The sequence below is a fragment of the Pongo abelii genome, chromosome 1 (assembly GCF_028885655.2).
Source record: "Pongo abelii isolate AG06213 chromosome 1, NHGRI_mPonAbe1-v2.0_pri, whole genome shotgun sequence".
Lineage (NCBI taxonomy): Eukaryota > Metazoa > Chordata > Mammalia > Primates > Hominidae > Pongo > Pongo abelii.
Genome location: NC_071985.2, coordinates 202,049,429 through 202,068,029, shown reverse-complemented (window position 1 = coordinate 202,068,029; position 18,601 = coordinate 202,049,429). Strand labels below are relative to the sequence as shown.

Sequence of the window (18,601 nt, the reverse complement as noted above, 5' to 3'; positions counted from 1 at the left end):
AATGGTGGTAAGAATGATAACTTCCCCGTAGTGTTGTTGGGATTAAGAGAGGGATGAATGTATCATTTAGGGCCAGCTTTTCCTTCGGCCACCCTGTTCTTGCTGGCTCTCCTCCTGGAGTCTAGATGTCCACAGAGACCCCACCATGCATCCTGGGTCTTTTCATAGAGTGTTGGTAGGGTATGCCACTCAGGCCAAGCCAGGATGTGTGCCCAGTGCTAGGGGGACAGCTGAGGCAGGCACAGATCCAGTCTTCAAGAAGTCCTGAGGCCTGTGGAAAGCTAAAGGCAGGCGCAGCTGGCTGCAGCACAGGGAGGAACATGGGACATACTTTGAGGACAGTTCAGGTGGAAGCCATCGATTCGGAGGAGTGGGTGGCTTCTTGGAGGGAGAATGGTGGGACCTGGAGGCAGAGCAGAATCAGCAGGTAAAAGCGGGTAGGAAGCGTGGCTCAGGTGTGGGAACAACTTGGCTCAGGCATGGGAATGAGCCTCTGCTCAGAGAACAGTGAGTGGCCAGGATTGGAGATGAGAAACAGAGATTGCAGAGCCTGGGGACATGAGGTGACCAGTTTGCCTGGATTTGTCTGGAACATTCCTGGTGCTAGCACTGTAAATCCTGAGTCCTAGGAAGCTCCTGAGTTTCAGGTAAACCAGTTGGTTGGGGAGGGAGGGGAGAGAAGGGAGGATGCTCGTCATACTCCAAGGCCACATTCCTGCAGCTATAGAGGGTACAGCCATTGATTTCTCAGCTTCCAGCTCAGCCAAGGAAGGTGTCTCCCCTCCCTTCAGCAGGGCTTCTCCCACCCTCTCTGCTACCACTCAACTCAGCCAGGTCCTCAGGGATCCCAGAGTCCCTGGAGATGAAGAGGAATTTCCCCTGACACGTGGGAAGCAAAGAGCAGATTGGGGTAACAGAGGCCACTCAGAGAAGTTAGAGGAGCTCAACAGCCCATCCAATCAGGTGCATCTCATGAGGGCATCCCAGAACATCAAATTTCCCGCCTGCAAAATGGTCTTGGTTATGCCCAAACACTCAGGATGTAAGAAGCACGGATTATGGGTACGATACTTAGGGGTGTGAGCAGGCTTTGGGAAATGTGAACTCTATCCAGATGGAAGACATTCCAGTGAGTTTTCTTTGCCCCTGGGGGGTGGGAGAGGGTGAGTGAGTCTGAGTATGTAAGTCACAGGTCTCCAGGTCTAACCAACCAGTGGTGGGGTGAGTAGTTTGGTGGGAAGGACAGTTAGGAACAGGTAACTAAAGGCGACTTAGGTCAGAGCAGGTGACCAGGGGTGATTCAGGTCAAAGCAGGTGACTGGGATGAGTCAGGATGCAGAGCAGGTAACCAGGGGAACAGATGTGAACTGCTGATTAAAACTGGGGGGAAATGTTGTTTACTGAAACTACGGGGAAGTTAAACTTTAAAATGGAGGACAAAGACTGAACATATTGACATACTGATTCTTTGAAGAGAAATTTTGAACTCATTGTATCCAACAGGAGGATCATGTGAGCCCAGGAGTTTAAGACCAGCCTAGGCAACATAGAAAGACCCTGTCTTATTTTTAAAAATAAAATAAAATAAAATAAAAATGACAGAAATGTATTCTGTCATGGTTTTGGAGGTTAGAAGCCTGAAGCCAAGGGTTGGCAAGGTCACTCTCCCTCTGAAGGCTCCAGGGAAGAATGTTTCCTTGCCTCTTGCATCTTCCAGTAGCCACAGGCCTTTTCTGGCTTCTGGCAGCATAACTCTAGTCTCTGCCTCACAACGTTTTTCTCTTTGTCTCTGTGACCTCTCGTCTTCTTATAGGGACACCAGTTGTCCAGTGGACACAAATTTTGTGGAGGCATGATTTGACTTCAACCTCCAACCCCCTGTCGCAGTTCACCCTTTGGCCCTTATGGCCTCCAAGTCTTGAGGCTGGATCTCACTTCTCAGCCTGGGGTCATCTGTGTCTACTTTCCATAGCACCAGGATTCACCTCTGCTGGTGGTTCCCAGGTTCTCTCTCTCCAGCTGTGACCTCTCTCCCATACTCCAGACCTGAAAATCTCACAGCCTCTTGACCACCAACCCAAGGATGTACCACACATCACTCAGATTCAACACAAGCCAAAGGGAGCCCCCTGTGGGCCCCCATCTAGTGGAAGAGCTGCTTTGCTTAGCCAGAGTGTACCTCACTCCTCAGCTAGAAATCTGGGCTTTGTCCTCCATTTTGAACTTCTCCATCACCTCCCTCATCAATGGGCCACCAAGTCATTCACACTGGAGGTGGTAGAGAAAGCCTACTGTGTGCCAACAGCTTTTTTTTTTTTTTGAAATCCCTCCTGTTCTACCCCCAGAATGTCTCATGCACCCAGCCCCTCCCTTCTTCCCTCTCTCCCAGGTCACTGTCAGGTTCCAGCCCCTCACTAGTTCTCTCCAGAGGCAGCATAACAGCCTGGTGCCTCCCTGCTGTGGTCTCATTTTCTCTAATCCATTGACCACATGACCCCACAGAGCTCCTTCTTTTTTCTTTTTTTTGGAGACAGTCTCGCTGTATCCCCCAGGCTGGAGTGCAATGTCATGATCTTGGCTCACTGCAACCTCTGCCTCCTGGGTTCAAGTGATTCTCATGCCTCAGCCTCCTGAGTAGCAAGGACTATAGGCATGCACTACCATGCCTGGCTAATTTTTGTATTTTTAGTAGAGACAGGGTTTCACCATGTTAGCCAGGCTAGTCTCGAACTCCTGACCTCAGGTGATCCGCCTGCCTTGGCCTCCCAAAGTGCTGGGATTACAGGCATTTGCTACCATACTTGGCCACCACAGAGCCCCTTCCAACGTGTTCTCCTGAGCCTGCTTCCCACTGTGTAATTCCATTCGTGGCAGCCCATACGTGCGGGATAAAGTCCAAGTGCCCTAGTGTTACGGGATCTTTGGGGTGTCGATTTTTTGGCTGGAAACATCTGTGGCCACAGCATCTTTGCCCAAGTTCTTGTCCTGTGTCCAGGAAGAATGAGGTATGCAGACAAGTGAAGAGTGAACAAGATGAAGAAGAGTTTTATTTAGTGTTACAACAGCTCAGAGACTGGCAGTGTGTAGCTCCTCTCTGCAGGCAGGTCATCTGTCCAGTGTTCAGTTCTCAGTGGAGAGGAGGCCTTGGAGAGGGTGGCTCCTCCCTGCCAGCAGGTTGTCTCTGTAGCTCTCAGTGGAGAAGGTAGCTCCTTTCTGCAGCTAGTCATCCCATCATCTCCAGCTATCAGCAGAGAGTACTCCTCTCTGCAGCTGGTTGTGCCATCGTCTCTCTGCCCTCCTCATCCTCTGGCCATCCTCTGATCTGCTCTGGCTGAGCCTAGGGCTTTTATGGACCTTTTATGGGGGAGGAAGTCTGTGCCAATTGGTCCATGGGCAGCCATGGGTGGGCTGGAAGAGGCACTATGAGTCCCCACTCCAGTCCGTGGGACTGGCAGCCTGGCCCGCAGCCTTCAGGCCTTCCCTGACCTGAAAATGGGGTCTTACTGGGGACCTGCCCCCTTCTGCCCAGGACTCTGTCTGCCTCCCGCTGCCATTCAAGGCCCCAGGGCTTGGCCCCAACCCCGCTCTGAGATGGGAACAGGTGCCAGGAGCAGATAGAGGCCAGGCAGAGGGAGCAGACACCCCTGAGCCTGCAGGCCACCACTGGGCCCTTTGTCCCACCAGCAGAGAGAGAGCTGACCTTCTTCTCTTACATTCTCAGCACCTGTGAGGTGGAAGGGGATGCTTTTATGATCACTTCCGAAAGAGAGGCTCACAGAACTGAACTGATGTGCTTGTTATCACACAGCTGGTGACAGTAGAGGACTGTCTGACAACAAGTCTCTCGTTCCCTTGGTGGCCAGCCCCTCTCAGACCTCAGCAAGGCCCTCTGGGCCTTCATGGGGCAGCAGTGTGCAAGGAATGCGGTGTCGCTCTTGCGGCTCTGCCAAGGGCTTCTTCTTCGGGCTTTGCCTCTAGCTGCTTCTGACAGAGGCAGATTCATCATGAAGCAAATGCGGCTGAACCCCCAGTGATCTTCATTCTTCTCCAGCCCCTTTCAAGACCCAGGGATGGGCTCAGCAATTCTGTTTTAATAATTTTGCATTCTGTCCCTTAAATCATAAAGAGAGCCCCTAATCTGTATAGCTTCTGATCCCACACAACCTCTCAGGGCTCCAGGGTCCTGAGGAGGATGGCCAGGTCACTGTGGGCCTGTGGTGGAGCCAGTGGGCACCTAGGGGCTTCCTGGTGAGTCAGGTCCCTGGTCACAGACTGAGCCAGCCAGCATCCGCCTCCGATCTCCAGGCCCCCGCAGTGAGGGCCCCAATGCCCCTGACAAGGCTCTGCTCATAAAGGGCTGTTGGCCTTGAACAAGCTGCTCTCCTGCCTGGGCCTCGGTTTCCACTTCAGGATGGAGACATGAATGAGAGAAGTGTCCCTGAAACTCCTGATGGCTTTCCAGTTCCTGGTTTCCTGTCTTTCCTGAGGCTGAATTCTTTGCCTGCTTTCTCTGAGATCCCTCACTTTCCTACCAAGAAATTTCTTCTTTAGTCTGTTCAGAGTGAAGTGCAAATCAAAATAAAAAAGTGCAAGTTCAAAGTGCAATCAAAACAAACAAACAAAAAAACAAAAAAACCTTGGCTAAGGCAAAACCAAACCAAAACAAAACAACCCAACTATATCTTTTAGTAGATTTTTGACACTGCAGCATGTGTTGAATAGAGCCCATGTGAGTTAGGCTGCCCAGGGCCTGAGTGACATTGCGTACTGTGGGGAGTGTGTGCTTTTGTTCAAGTGGTGGCTCTCAGGAAGCCAGGAGGAGATTTGGACAAAAGTTGGAAAGGTTGGAAGAATATGTAAGCTTGGACTGACATGGCTGATTGGGTTTGGGCCCGTTTGAGCTGGTTTTATCTGGTTGGATCCAATACAGCACGGACTCGGAGGCCAAGAAAGGTCTTGGCGAGTTTGGACCAGTTTTTGCCATTTGAGCTGACTTGGGCTGGCTTGAGCTGGTTGCTCATCACAGTGGCAAAAAAGAAGAACCCTTGGGCAGGGGTGTTCAGGATCAGGAGTGGAGGAAGGAAAGCTATGCTCATTGTTGGTGGCACTTGGTAGAGCTGTGCATCTTTACAAAAGCAATTTACAGTAGAGGCGACCCTCATTTTATTGCACTTGCTTTGTTGCACCTGCAGATATTTTTTGTGTTTTTGTTTTGTTTTGTTTTGTTTTACAAATTGAATGTTTGTGGCAAAAGTTTGTGGCAACCCCATGTTGAGCAAGTGTACTGACACCTTTTTTCCTAAAGCATGTGCTCACTTTGTGTCTCTGTGTCATGTTTTGGTAATTCTTACAATATTTCAAGCTCACTCTTTTCTTTCTTTCTTTCTTCCTTCCTTTCTTTCTTTCTTTCTTTCCTTCTTTCTTTCTATTTCTTCTTTTCCTTGCTTCCTCCTTTCCTTTCCTTTCCTTTCCTTTCCTTTCCTTTCCTTTCCTTTCCTTTCAGTGTCTAGGTTTGTTACCCAGGCTGGAGTACAGTGGTGCAATCTTGGCTCACCGCAACTTCTGCCCAGGTTCAGCTGATTCTCATGTCTTTGCCTCCCAAGTAGCTGGGATAACAGGTGCAAGGCACCATGCCCGGGCAATTTTTTTTTTTTTTTGTATTTTTATTAGAGATGGGGTTTCGCCATGTTGGCCAGGCTGGTCTCGAACTCCTGACCTCAAGTGATCCGCCCATTTCAGCCTCCCAAAGTGCTGGGATTACAGGCGTGCACTACCACACCTGGCCCAAACTTTTTCATTACTATTGTATCTGTTATGGTGATCTGTGATCACTCATCTTTGATGTTTCTATTGTAATTGTTTTGGGGTGCCACAAATTGCACCCATATAAGACAGAGAACTTAAGAAATATTGCATGTGTTCTAACTACTACATCAATCAGTGGTTCCCCGACTCCTCTCTCCTTCTCCTCAGGCCTCTCTATTCCCTGAGACGCAATAATATTAAAATTAGGCCAATCAATAACCCTAAAATGGTCTCTACATGTTTAAGTGAAGACGTCACACATCTCTTGCTCTAAATCAAAAGCTAGAAATATTAAACTTAGTGAGTGAGGTAGGTGTACTGAAAGCCAAAATAGGCCGAAAGGTAGGCCTCTTATACCAAACAGCATAGTTGTGACTGCAAAGGAAAAGTTATCCTCAGCCTTCCATGTGTATTGGCTTATTCAGTCCTCATAACAACCCTACGAAGTAGCATGTGTTCGCCTCACCATTTGGCGGAGGAAAATGGAAGCAAAGAAAGGTCAAGTACTTGCCCAGATCAGCAGCAGAACAGGTTCAAAGGTTGGCAGTCTGGTTGCGGAGTCCATGAACTTCACTACCACACTCCACAGCAGTTGTGAGACCATGGGCAAGCCATCTAAACTTTTGAACTTTAATATCCTCATCCATAAAATGGGGACAATAATACCCTGCCCCATTGCCCAGTGAGTGTGTACGCCCTTAACTCGGTGCATAGGCTTGAGTTGGCTCGATCCGGTCTCATTCATTTCTCCCCACCTGACCCTACACCCGAGTTAGAGTATCTCACGTTGGCTGAGCTTGAAGTATGCAGGAGCACACCCCAGAAAAGCCAGGTCACAAGCCCTGCTTGGGGTGGAGCAGGGAGGGCCTGCTCTGCCCCACTCGGGGTGTTCTTAGGTGGAAGTGGGTGTGGGATGGTCCCTCTGGGAGAACTCTCTTCCTCCAGCCTCCCTGTGGAGTCACCCAGGGAACTGAATCACAGCACAAGTGAAATGGGAAAAGTTCCCTTATCAGCAGGGCCTGCAATGGGGGTGTGGCTCGCTTCTTTGGTATCCTGCTGCTCAAACCTCTAGGGGGAGCATGCAGATAGGCAGGTTGTGGGGCTTCAACCCCACAGCAGCGTCTAGGGGTGAATGCTTACAGCTCCTGAAGCCCCATGGGTGTGTGTTACAGAGCACTCTTTTAGTTTTGCCATCTATAGGCAGCTTGTGTTAATCAGCTCGATTAGACCCTCTGCCTTATCACAAGGACAAAGGGCTTTCTGTATCCCAGGGTTTTTGCCTTGGTGTACCAGAAGAATCAGATCACATGTGGGCTTAGAGACTGAGTGCAAGTTTTTATTGAGTGGAAGTAGCTCTCAGCAGATGGGGGAGCCAGAAGGGAGATGGAGTGGGAAGGTGAACTATCAAGATGAAATCAGTCTACTACTCCATAACAGAGGTAAGGAAGAGTATGCATGGAATACAGGACATCCTTTAGAGCATCTCTTAGTATTACCATGCCCTTTGATTAAGGTCAATGGGAAACTACAATAGCCCAATCCAGGCAGGACTACAAATAGCCCAGATCCCTCAAGAATGAAGGTTTGGGTCACTCCAGGAAAAAAACCACAACCTGCTGAGGTGCTTGCTGAAGGCAAAGGGAATACAGAATGGGTAGTAGAAGAAGGTAGTCATCAATACGACGTATGACCATGTGACCAGCTGCAGAAATGAGGACTGTAACTATCATGAGTATTTCCTCCTTCTTTGGCTAAAAACATGTTTGTGCATGTATACACTTGTACTAAGAAAATATATCCATTTTATTTCCTTTTTCTTTATCATGTGACATAAGATTTACTGACTTCATATCAACATTTAAGTATTATTAACTTTATGTAATAATATTTGCGTTGGGGATTGGTGGGTTTCCAGTTGTACCAAGGATAGTTGTATTATTTTAGGCATAATTATGACCTTATTATTGTCTTTATTTGAAGATTACGTATGATCTCAGGAGATGTGTATGGGTTCAGGTTGACAAGGGATGGACTTATCATGGTTAATACTGAGTGTCAACTTGATTGGATTAAAGATGCAAAGTATTGATCCTGGGTCTGTGAGGATGTTGCCAAAGGAGATTAACATTTGGGTCAGTGGGCTGGGTAAGGTAGACCCACCCTTAATCTGGTGGGCTCCATCTAATCAGCTGCCAGTGAATATACAGCAGGAAGAAAAACGTGAAAAGGCAAGACTGGCCTAACCTCCCAGCCTACATCTTTCTCCTGTGCTGGATGCTTCCTGCCCTTGAACATCAGACTCCAAGTTCTTCAGTTTTGAGACTCGGACTGGCTCTCCTTGCTCCTCAAGCTTGCAGATAGCCTATTGTGGGAGCTTGTGATTATGTAAGTTAATACTTAATAAACTCCCCTTTATAGAGATATATATATCCTATTAGTTCTGTCCGTTTAGAGAACCCTAATACTACAAGTGGTTTCTTCATTTTCCTTCATATTTATGAAGTGTGCTTTCTTGCCATCCTTTCCAGACTCATCACCTTATTAGTTGACTTTTAAAAAATTATTATTATTATTTGAGATGGAGTCTCGCTCTGTCACCCAGACTGGAGTGCAGTGGTGTGATCTTGGCTCACTGCAACCTCCATCTCCCCAGTTAAACTGATTCTCGTGCCTTAGTCTCCTGAGTAGCTGGGACTACAGGTGTGAGCCACCACACCCGGCTAATTTTTGTATTTTTAATAGAGATAGGGTTTCACCATGTTGGCCAGGCTGGTCTCAAACTCCTGACCTCAAGTAATCTGGCTGCCTTAGCCTCCCAAAGTGCTGGGATTACAGGCATGAGCCACTGTGCCCAGCCTCTAACTCTCTTTTAACATAAATTAATTCCTCTTCCTATATTTGCTCTCAGTGCTATTGACTTCCTGAAGAAACTGGGTCAATTCTCATGTAGAGTTTTTACACTAGGGATACAGTCACTTGCTTCTTTATACTTCGTGGGGTACCTTGTAAGTCTCCAGTGCATTACACCTGGAGGCATATGATGTCTGATGGTCTTGCTTTTAATGATGCTAAGAAGGTTCAGGCAATGGCAACCTTACGCTTCCCTGAAAAGTTCTCCATCAACCTTTCACTGAGTGATTTTGGCATCCATTGAAAACCATTGCTTGAATCCGTTATTTTCTTAGGGGCTTAAAAAATAATAATTTTCTAATTTTTTCTTCATGTAGTAGCTGAAATTCTTCTGCATAGAAGAGCTTTCCTTCATTCATTTTGGCTATTTAATTACCAGAAAATGCAGTTAGGCATAAAAAATGCTTAATTATTTTCCTTTAATTAACAATTTTTAGAGAAATAAGTTGGTGCCCCAACTTCCCCAATGGTGCCCAGTAACTTTTATTTTCTTTCTGTATCTTCTTTTCTTCTCCTGCTCTCTTTCATCTGCTGGCTAGAAGCAGTGTACTTCAATATCCTAGGAGGTGGCAAGACCTCATGAAGGAAGTTGCCTGGGTCCCTGAATGACTACATGGAGCTAATTCCTTCCTGTGACTTGGGGAAGAACGGGACTGTGATGGGAACAAGAAACGAGCTTTCATAGTCACAACCCACTGAGATTGTGATGGTTTGTTACAGCATTGACCCTATCCTGACCAAATAGCTATTACATTTTTATTCTTTTATTTTTTTTTTTAATTCTTTTTGAGACAGAGTTTCGCTCTTGTTACCCAGGCTAGAATGCAATAGTATGATCTCAGCTCACTGCAACCTCGGCTTCCCAAGTTCAAGCGATTCTTCTGCCTCAGTAGCTGAGATTACAGGTGCCCACCACCAGGCCCAACTAATTTTTTGTATTTTTAGTAGAGACCAGTTTCACCATGTTGTCCAGGCTGGTCTTGAACTTCTGGTCTCAGGTGATCCACCTGCCTTGGCGTCCCAAAGTGCTGGGATTACAGGCGTGAGCCACTGGGCCCGGCCTACATTTTTAATTTCTAAGAGCTGTTTCTTGTTCTCTGATTGTTGCTTTTCCATAGCATAGTGTTCTTGTTTTATGCACACCTCTTCTTTTTCTGATGATATTTAACTCTTAATGACACATTCTTCTGTTCTGTTCATTTTTTTCTGCCTCTCCTGACTTCCTTTTTATTGTTTGTGGGTTTTGCTCTCAATTTCAACTAAAACTAGTTTAACATTTATTTGGGGGAGGAACAACATTATGTGGAGGAAGGTTTAGAAAAAGGAAGGTTTCTTTTGACAGTCCTTGGCTTCTCTTTCCTGTCCTAAACAATTCAGCTGTGGCCCACATTTGCTCACCCTAATTACTAGCAAAGCAAGAGCCTAATATTTACCCAGACGCAATCTTCTAGGAAGGCAATCAACTCCCAGCCATTATGATTGAGGCATGCCCCTTAGAGAACTCACTGACATTCCAAGCAGCTTATCAAACAATCCTTCCAACACTTCATTTTCTCAGGTTTTAGCACCTCTTACGAATGAGTGTCTGGGCAGCCAAAAAAAATAATGAAAGGAATCATTCAGGTAAAGAGGGGAAGAAAAATGGACTTGGCCGGAGATGGGGAAGAACGTATGCAAAGAGGTGAGATGAGAGTGAGCCTAGGTAATATGACTTATTACAAGCAGAGCAGCTCTGCGGAGGGGTGGATAATGAGGAGGGCTACGATGCAAGATGAGGCAGAAAAAAGGTCTGGGCCAGACTAAGCGGGGCCTCCTAAGCCCTGTTCTTGATGTTCTCATGAAATACTGCAGGAGAGAGAACATACCCTACTGGGGAAATGGGGAGAAGTTCCATTTGAACCAGACCTGGAAGGAAGACTGGGACTTGTTAAAACAGATAACAGGCTGGGCGCAGTGGCTCACGCCTGTAGTCCCAGCACTTTGGGAGGCCAGGGCTGGCAGATCACGAGGTCAGGAGATCGAGACCATCCTGGCTAACATGGTGATACCCCGTCTCTACTCAAAATGAAAAAAAAAAAAAATTAGCCAGGCATGGTGGCACACGCCTGTAGTCCCAGCTACTTGGGAGGCTGAGACAAGAGAATTGCTTGAACCCAGGAGGCGGAGCTTGCAGTGAGCCGAGATGGCACCACTGCACTCTAGCCTGGTGACAGAGCGAGACTCTGTCTCAGACAAAAAAACAAACAAACAAACAAAAAAATAGATAACAATAGAAGTACCATTGAAATACACATATATTTTTTGTTGTTTGTTTGTTTGTTTGTTTTTTGAGACGGAGTCTCACTCTCCCAGGCTGGATTGCAATGGCATGGTCTCGGCTCACTGCAACCTCCGCCTCCTGGGCTCAAGTGATTCTCCTGCCTCAGCCTCCTGAGTAGCTGGGATTACAAGTGCATGCCAACACACCCAGCTAATTTTTGTATTTTTGTAGGGACGGGGTTTCACCATGTTGGCCAGGCTGGTCTTGAATTCCTGACCTCAGGTGATCTGCCCGCCTCGTCCTCCAAAAGTGCTGGGATTACAGGCATGAGTCACCGTGCCCGGCCCATTGAAAGATTTTCAAAAGGGATTAACCATGATCACATCTGTTCTTAGATGAGGTTATTTCAGACTGGAAGTTGGATTGGAGGGCGGACGAAAGGAGAAGCTGCTGAAGTAGATGTTAAAGATGGAGAGAAGTGGACAGCAGAGACATAGAGGAGGAAAAGTCAGCAAGACCCGAGATGTGTATGGGGAGTGAGAGTGTGGGAAGTGTGACATGTGACTGAATCAGATGATGGCAACTTTCACTGGGCGGTGAAAGGTCAGGTTGGTTGTAAAAGTCATGAGTTCACTTTGGGGCACCTTGATATAGTCACTTCCAATATCATGTGTTTCAACAAGCCCCAGTGTTCCTTCCTGGTCAGTTCCCCCAGCTAGAGTGTGTTTTCTGTCCCGCAGCACTGTATGAAAACTGCTAGAATATCACTCACCACTTCCCATAGAGATTCTGTTTGTTCATCTGCTTGTCCCACTGTGTGCCTTACACATAGTAGGTGCTCTTGGAATGTGTGTGAGATGGATTAACATGAGAAGTGCTTCTCTGCATGGTTTCACCATTGAAGTGTTGAAAGCAACCAGCGCTCCTCCTTCCTAACCTCTAGGCTTCCATCCAGCTGTGGGGACTGGTGTGGTGGAGGGGCCTAGTCTGAATCTGGACAGGGGAGGTGCCTGCAAATATTTTTGTGCCTTGGGACAGATGGATGTCCAGTTTACTGTCTGCTTCCTCAGTGGTTCTAGAGGTAATTGCATCCTGCTGTGTACAGTTAGGTCGTGGAGGAGACAGGCACCTTCTCTCATCTTCCTGGAAGGTAACTAGAGATCTTTCCCCTTTCCTATCAGGGAAGCTGCTCAGTCGCAGGCTCCAGATGTCTGCTTCAGAATTCAAGAACACCTTCCTGAGCTGGGAAACAGATCCAAGGAAATATCAGCCAGAGGCTTAATTTTATCATCTGTGGAAATGGAAGATGTTAGAGCACCTAGGAGGGTCTTAACGTACAAAACACTGTCTTGAGGCTGCCTGCAGAACAGAGGGTCATCAGCTTTCATTAGATTCTCAAGGGAGCCTCAACAGGCTACACCTGAACCCCAGGTTTGGGGCATCTCTCCAGCCCTCCCAGCTCTGACATCATCATCACCATTAGTGGTGATGTACCAACAACCCTCCCAAGAGTCCCATATCTACCTGACCTCATTTGACCTTCACAGCAACCCAGTGACTCAGCTGCTATTTGGCCCACATTTTATAAACCTGAGTCAGTGTGCTTTACCTCAGTGACCCAAGAACCCAGGTGCTAGAGTCAGGCCTGCATCCAAATCAGGGGTGGGATCAGTGGTGTGCCCTGAACAAATCATTATCCTCTTTTTTGTTTTATTTTTTGGAGACAGAGTCTCACTCTGTCACCCAGGCTGGAGTGCAGTGGTGCAGTCTCAGCTCACAGCAACCTCTCTCTCCTGGGTTCAAGTGATTCTCCTGTCTCAGCCTCCCAAGTAGCTGGGACTACAGGTGCGTGCCACCACGCTCAGCTAATTTTTGTGTTTTAGTAGAGACAGGGTTTCACCATGTTGCCCAGGCTGGTCTCAAACTCCTGAGCTCAGGTGATCCACCTGCCTCTGCCTCCCAAAGCACCAGGATTACAGGCGTGAGCACCACACCCGGCCCATTACCCTCTTTTAACTTCAATTTTCTCATCCACAAAACGAGGGCAATAATCTCCTTTCTTCCCCACTAGCCATGTTCACAAAAGTACTTATTCGCTCATTTTGAAATATGTAGCAATGTGCCCCAGAAAGTCTGGGGCATGAGTCCTGCTTGGGGTGGAACAGGGAAGTCCCGCTCTGCCCCACTGGGGTGTCCTCAGGTGAAAGTGTGTGTGGGCTGACTTTCTCTGAGCTCCCTGTGGAGTCACACGGGGAACGGGGTTGAGTCACAGCACAAGGGCACTCACATGCCCCACCCCGAGGAGGTCCCTGTTCTGGCAGAAGCCCTGAGCCGTGACTGTGGACTGACACCCGCTGCCTTTGTGACCTTGGATGGGTTACATAACCTCCCACATGAGAAGGAGGAGGAGGCACCCGGGCTTATGGCCTGAGCTAACCTGGGTAGTGGGAGCCCTATCTGTGAATTGCCAAGAGGCTGCCATGGGGACTGGTGAGAACACAGCTCTGCAAGGCCCTTTTGATTTGTTTTAACCTTTAACTTTTCAAAAATTTCAAATTTAAAGGATGCGTGGCGCAGTTGAGGTTTATCAAAAATGGACTCACGAGTGCGTCTCCTCAGCTCCCAGCTCCTGGACTCCTGACCTCCAAGGCCAATACTTTAAATTCTGTTAGGCATTTCTTCTAGCATTTATCTCAATAGTTCCAAGTAACAAGCTTGTGATGCGATTTCACAACCCTTGCTTCAAACGTCATGTATTGACTTTCCATATGAGGGGTGGTCCTTGTTTCTGTTATATATCCCTGCTTCCTCTTTTCAGTTCTCTCAATATATATTTTAAAAATTTAGGCTGGACGCGGTGGCTTACCCCTGTAATCCTAGCCCTTTGGGAGGCCGGGGCGGGCAGATCACCTGAGATCAGGAGTTTGAGACCAGCCTGGCCAACATGGTGAAACCCCGTCCCTACGAAAATACAAAAATTAGCCGGGCATGGTGGCATACGCCTGTAATCACAGCTACTCAGGAGGCTGAGGCAGGAGAATTGCTTGAACCGGGAGGTGGAGGTTGCAGTGAGCCAATATTGCACCATTGCACTCTAGCCTGGGTGACAGAGCCAGACTCCATCTGAACAAAACCCAGGAGGCAGATGTTGCAGTGAGCCAAAATCATGCCACTGCACTCCAGCCTGGGTGACAGCGTGAGACCCTGTCTCAAAACAGAGCAAACAAACAAACAAACAAAAAAAAAAAAAAAAGAAAGAAAGAAAATGGAGATGGGGGCAGTTCCATGAAAGGGCCTTATATCCAAAATGACCCCCAAATGCCAAAGGAGCTGGAAACCAGAAAAGGAGGGAAACAAATTCAGTTTGGTCTAGAGTGTTTTACTGGGGGAGAACTTACAGGCAGAAGCGTGGTCTTGGGATTTTAGCTGCAAGACAGAAGATAGATCTCCACACTGCTACTCCCCAGACCCAGGGCTTATGTACCATAGGGAAAGGGCGTGTGTGTCCAGCAAGACAATAAAAGGCAGCCTCCAGAACAGGCAAGAATGTTACATGCATCATAGCCTATGATTTGTGTGATGACATCAAGATTGTCATCTTCTTACACTAAGGATAGTAAATAAAGTAAGAATCAGAAGGCATTTGCAGGACTGGGGCTAATTAGAACACAACATGGCACATTCACATCCAACATGGAGTCACTTCCTGTCTCCACAGGGGCATTGAAGGAAAGGTGACACTTACAATTCTGACTGGTGCTTAGTGACATTATGCATAAATAAAGAAATATGCAGTTAATATATATAGGGTAAAAAGTTGTGGAATACATAGGGGTCTTAAGGTCTGGTGAGGGGTGATTGATTCTACCTAGAATTTGTGCTTCATCTGATAGGCAAGGTTACAATCAGTAATGCCACTGAAATATTTGACAGACTCCACCCTAGCAGGCGAGACTTCAGCTTTGGTTCGTAGGCCTTATATTAGTACCCATTTGTCCAGCCTGCAGCCATCTTGGGCTGTGTTTTAAAATTTTTCTTTCAGATTTTCTTTTTTCTAACAATCTTTCCCTTTTGGTTAAAATTCTCCAAAAGACGACTTTGAAAACTAAATAATATATCTGAAGGATTTGAAGAGGACAGGTCCCCTTTGCTTGGAATTATAGGGCATAGGGGAATCAAATTGGAATTTTTAAGTGCCCTTGTTCTATTTGTCGCTCCTATATGAAGTTCTGTCATTTGGTTTGTCAGTGAGGATGCGAAAATTCCTGTATTTCCTTTCAGAATGCGAGAAGCTCTCCTGTCATGCTAATATCTCCTCATGTTATGGAGAAAAGAGGTGATCATTGCAATTAGAATTATTTGCTTAGGATGTTCCTCAGATGCGATGATGTGTCGCATGGTCAACCATATTGCTGAAGAGCCTTGAGGAGTTGGGAGGAAGAATATGCAATTTAATGTGTTTTATAAACCTTGGGACTTTAGGACCGAAAAAACTTAAAACAAGGCCGGGCATGGTGGCTCATGCCTGTAATCCCAGCACTTTGGGAGGCAGAGGCGGGTGGATCACTAGGTCAGGAGTTCAAGACCAGCCTGGCCAACGTGGTGAAATCCCGTCACTCCTAAAAATACAAAAATTAGCTGGCCGTGGTGGTGGGCATCTGTAATCCCAGTTACTCAGGAGGCTGAGGCAGGAGAATCACTTGAACCCAGGAGGCGGAGGTTGCAGTGAGCCAAGATCATGCCACTGCACTCCAGCCTGAGCAACAAGAACGAAACTGTGTCTCAAAAAAAAAAAAAAAAAATTTTAAAATAGAAAGCCCTTCCTCAGCTGATCAGAAATAGGAAAATAATGTGTTGGACAAATAGTCATCAGAAGACTACTCTTACATACATGCTACAGCTATTAGTTCAGATCAATGAGCTAACTTAATTTGGGCTGGAGTTCTATTCTTTCAGTGACATTTGCAATTTTTGCAGCATTTATAACATTTGTAACATAGACATACTATAAAAATAATTAATAATAGTGTGAAAAACTGAAAGGTCCTTTCAGGTAAAGACAATGAAGAAAGGAAACAATCTATCATAGAAAAAAACCTTGAACTTATATTTTGATAGTCTTATGACTAATCTAATAATTTTCCTCCCCTTTTGTTTGTTTGTATTTGTACCTTATGATTTTTTTAGTGTATTTCACTTAGAACTGTAACTAATTGATGATTTATCTAATTGCTCTTCTAGCCATTCATTTTTTTGCTGGAAATACAACTTGAGGTGAACTGAGTTTCAATTTTCAAAATTTTTTATTATCAACATTATAATAATGTCACATATCATGATCTTAAGTGTTATATTTGTCCTAAAAGTAACTTCTCTATGAACTCCATATTGCACCAAATGGCAGTATAATTTAAATCAAATATTGTCTGGTTGCAAACTTATTTGCTGCTACCTATCTCACCCTAACTTGGAACACCCAACAGATTTGGATTCACAACCTGTACCTAAATTGCACTTCTGCTGTAATTGTTCAATGGCAACAACATGTTTGGTGGATAAAACAGCACTGGCCAACTAAGGTAAAAATGAGAATGGTTACAATCTCATTTTTTTCCTTTCCCAACAAAAGCATTCTTTTCCCATATACCATATATTATTTTGTTTTGTTTTTGAGACAGGGTCTTGCTCTGTTGCCCAGGCTGGAGTGCAGTGGTGTGATCATGGCTCACTGCAGCCTCGACCTCCCGGGTTCAAGTGATCCTACCACCTCAGCTTCCCAAGTAGCTGAGGCTACAGGCACGGGCCAACAGCCCCAGCTAATTTTTGTTTGTTTGTTTTTTTAGAGATGAGGTCTTATTATGTCGCCTGGGCTCCATATATTATTTTGAACAGGGGTAGAAATTAGAGGTCATGCTTCCATGATTTCAGGATTCCAAATCTAACAGGCACAGTACTAGTCTCCCTGAATGTGTTTACAATCTAGAACTGAAATTGGATTCCAAGTATTATTATTTAATATGGTCCATCAACCACCCATTGGGAGAATGTAGGTATTGTTAAAATAATCCCTATTCCTATTAGCTGTACTATGTAATAGGTCCGGTGACTATGTATATGGGGTGCTGTATTAGTCTGTTCTCACGTTGCTAATAAACACATACCCAAGACTGGGTAATTTATAAAGAAAAAGTGATTTAATGGACTCAGTTCCACATGGCTGGGGAGACCTCATAATCATGGTGGAAGACAAAAGAAGAGCAAAGTGATGTCTTACATGGTGGCAGGCAAGAGGGCTTGTGCAGGGGAACTCCCATTTGTAAAACCATCAGATCTCATGAGACTTATTCACTATCACGAGAACAGTATGGGGGAAACCTACCCCCGTGATTCAATTACCTCTCACCAGCTCCATCTCAGGACCTGTGAGGATTATGGGAATTACAATTCAGGATGAGATTTGGGAGGGGACACAGCCAAACCATATCTGATGCTAAAGCTGTAGAGTGCAGCAAATTAGGCTACTCGCCCTGGTAGTAATTTTCCAGGAAGAAGAGGATTTGTTTTTTCCGTAAATGCACACCTCGTGCTTCTGTATCCAAAATGGTTGTCCATGTTTTAGAGGCTTTTGCTTCCATTTGGATTAGCATGGTCAATAAACCTTGCTGAGTTTGGATGCATGCTCTTTCTCATTGCTGGGTTTTGGTGTGGTCCCTCATTAGTTGAGCTGTTCGACTTATCCACTTAGCAACAGTGTCATTATCTTTCCATGCAGCTTCCTGATCCTTACTTTCCTCATGAAAGAGTATTTCTTCTAATCTATTTTGACTGGTAAGTATCAACTTTTCTTGTGAATGTCTTTTTTCATAAAATACATTTTTAACTTGTCCTAATATCACAAGTCATTCCCCTGTTGCACCTAAGTTTCTTTTTACCTTAGTTGGCCAGTGCTGTTTTATCCTCCAATATGTTGTTGCCATTGAACAATTATAGCAGAAGTGCAATTTAGGTACAGATTGTGAAACCAAATATGTTTGGTGTTCCAAGTTAGGGTGAGATATGTAGCAGTTACCCCTAGATATAGTTTAGTTTGAGTATACCATAAGGCTTTTCACATTCTCCCTGGTTGAATTCCCAAATTATCCGCCGGCAGTATTCTTATCCACCAACTGGATGAGGATACTACTGGAGAATACCGTTTCCACACTGCTATAAAGAATACCTGAGACTGGGTAACTTATAAAGAAAAGAGGTTTAATTGACTCATGGTTCCACATGACTGTGGAGGCCTCAGGAAACTTACAATCATGACAGAAACCAAAGGGAAAGCAAGGCACATCTTACATAGCAGTAGGAGAGAGAGAGAGAGAGAGAAAGAGTGAGGAAGTGCCACACTTAAACCCATTAGCAATCTTGAGAACTCCCTCACTATCACGAGAACAGCATGGGGAAACCACCCCCATGATCCAATCACCTCCCATCAGGTCCCTCCCTCCACATGGGGGGATTACATTTCAAGATGAGATTTGGGTGGGGACACAGGCCAAACCATATCACTTAGTAATTCCCATTGTATGATTCCCAGTTTCATTAGAATGTTTCATAGACCTACAGCCACAAAAACAAACC

General features: G+C 45.9%; 1 long non-coding RNA gene across 1 annotated transcript; it reads left to right on the top strand.

The window, feature by feature from the left end:
* Nucleotides 1–7,792: 7,792 nt before the first annotated feature.
* Nucleotides 7,793–13,554, top strand: LOC103888602 (uncharacterized). The gene is made up of 3 exons (XR_653044.3): nucleotides 7,793–8,190; nucleotides 10,274–10,396; nucleotides 11,371–13,554. It is a non-coding gene; the product is annotated as an uncharacterized LOC103888602 (long non-coding RNA).
* The last annotated feature ends 5,047 nt before the right edge of the window (nucleotides 13,555–18,601 follow it).